General features: G+C 45.8%; 1 protein-coding gene across 1 annotated transcript in view; it reads left to right on the plus strand.

Moving 5' to 3' along the window:
* rimbp2a (RIMS binding protein 2a) overlaps positions 1–2,500 on the plus strand; it is a 25,824-nt gene that overhangs the window by 5,188 nt on the left and 18,136 nt on the right.

The following is a 2,500-nucleotide window of genomic DNA, read 5'->3' on the forward strand; positions in this document are numbered from 1 at the left end:
GAGTGAGTGTGTGTGTGTCTGAGTGTGTGTGTGTGTGTGAGTGTGTGTGTGTGAGTGTGTGTGTGAGTGTGTGTGTGTGTGTGTGTGTGTGTGTCTGATCCAAACCTGACCTTAAAGGACAGGTGGGTTTATTTCGTACTAATCCTGTAATTAAAAGCACCAGATTGATAAATATTGTTTTAAAATATCGAGAAAGCTAAACAACAACAGTCTTTGATGTCTGTTTGGAGGAAAAGGTTGAATTTCTTTGGATCAGAAGATGACGAGATGTTTGAAACGTGTCGGTGACGGTTGTGACATCACTGCCGTGTCTGGAGGGGTTCTGTTCAAGGCCCAGTTGATCCACATGATTAAACCTGCAGTGAGGGTTAGTGAGGGTTAGGGTTAGTGAAGGTTAGTGAGGGTTAGGGTTAGTGAGGGTTAGGGTTAGTGAAGGTTAGTGAGGGTTAGGGTTAGTGAGGGTTAGGGTTAGTGAAGGTTAGTGAGGGTTAGGGTTAGTGAGGGTTAGGGTTAGTGAAGGTTAGTGAGGGTGAGGGTTAGTGAGGGTTAGGGTTAGTGAGGGTTAGGGTTAGTGAGGGTTAGGGTTAGTGAAGGTTAGTGAGGGTGAGGGTTAGTGAGGGTTAGGGTTAGTGAGGGTTAGGGTTAGTGAAGGTTAGTGAGGGTGAGGGTTAGTGAGGGTTAGGGTTAGTGAAAGTTAGTGAGGGTTAGGGTTAGTGAGGGTTAGGGTTAGTGAGGGTTAATGAGGGTTAGGGCTAGTGAGGGTTAGGGTTAGTGAGGGTTAGTGAGGGTTAGGGTTAGTGAGGGTTAGTGAGGGTTAGGGTTAGTGAGGGTTAGGGTTAGTGAGGGTTAGTGAGGGTTAGGGTTAGTGAGGGTTAGGGTTAGTGAGGGTTAATGAGGGTTAGGGTTAGTGAGGGTTAGGGTTAGGGTTAGTGAGGGTTAGGGTTAGTGAGGGTTAGTGAGGGTTAGGGTTAGTGAGGGTTAGGGTTAGTGAGGGTTAGGGTTAGGGTTAGTGAGGGTTAGGGTTAATGAGGGTTAGGGTTAGTGAGGGTTAGGGTTAGTGAGGGTTAGTGAGGGTTAGGGTTAGTGAGGGTTAGGGTTAGTGAGGGTTAGTGAGGGTTAGGGTTAGTGAGGGTTAGGGTTAGGGTTAGTGAGGGTTAGGGTTAGTGAGGGTTAGGGTTAGGGTTAGTGAGGGTTAGGGTTAATGAGGGTTAGGGTTAGTGAGGGTTAGGGTTAGTGAGGGTTAGTGAGGGTTAGGGTTAGTGAGGGTTAGGGTTAGTGAGGGTTAGTTAGGGTTAGTGAGGGTTAGAGTTAGTGAGGGTTAGGGTGAGGGTTAGTGAGGGTTAGTGAGGGTTAGGGTTAGTGAGGGTTAGGGTTAGTGAGGGTTAGGGTTAGTGAGGGTTAGAGTTAGTGAGGGTTAGGGTTAGGGTTAGGGTTAGTGAGGGTTAGTGAGGGTCACATGTTCCACGTGCAGCTTCCAGCCTCATTTAGAGCTCCACAAGCATCAGGGTTCTGGAGGATTCTGGAGATTTCTGAAATCTTTGTGAGTGCAAACACGAGAAGCTAAAGTTAGCCTTCAGATGCTAGTTATACAATGGACCCATGAACCTGCCCATGTGCACGTGCTCTCTGTCCTGGAGATCTGGAAGTCTGGAAGATATGACATTTAAAATGAATCTTACACATCTGCTGACATCATCCCAAAACTTGCACACCAGTTTTAGGTTGAATCCCAATTCAAGGCCCCTGTTGAAGCGGGGAAACGCTGCTCTCAGAAGCATTTGACACCGTTTGAGTACCGATTTATCATCGAACCACGTTGCCCATGAGCTGGCTGCTGCTGCATGTCAGCAGAAGCAACAAGATGCAACCAAACAGTCAAGAAGCTGTTGTCAATAGCAACAGTTGCTACGGTTCTTGTGTTACTTCTGCGCCTGTCTTGGACAAGCTATACTCAGTGTAGCTGTTATTAGCTAGGGATGAATTAGCTTGCTACAAAGAATGTATTTAAAACATAACTGATAATTTAAATCAATGTTTACACATAGTAGCTCGACAGTAAAGATGAGTTACACACATGATCACATCGGGAGGTGTGATGGGTCTTAGAAAAATTCTTTACCTTTTCATTCAAGTCAGGTCTTGGTTGTTCTCCATTTTGGGAATTGTGTATCCCCTCTCCTTGACCTTAAACCTTTAAACAGAGAATTGGGACACTTCCTGCAAAAACAGAGTCTAAGGGGCAAAATGTGGATTCAGCCTTCATGTCACCGTCCTTTTCTTCGGTCCATGACGGTCTAATGGAGGGTTAGGGTCAACTGGTCTGGAGGATGTTAGGATTAGAAGAGAATATTTATTAGAATATATATTAGAATTGAGAATATTTGTGCTCCTACTTGGTCAAAGGGCTGAAGGTAAAGTGCAGGGTTGGCAGCCACCTATCTGGCCTGGACTCTTCAGAAGACAGTGGGAAGCTAAATGTCTGAACATGGAAGTGGAGGAA

Source organism: Takifugu rubripes, chromosome 6, assembly GCF_901000725.2.
Source record: "Takifugu rubripes chromosome 6, fTakRub1.2, whole genome shotgun sequence".
In the NCBI taxonomy this organism is placed as follows: domain Eukaryota; kingdom Metazoa; phylum Chordata; class Actinopteri; order Tetraodontiformes; family Tetraodontidae; genus Takifugu; species Takifugu rubripes.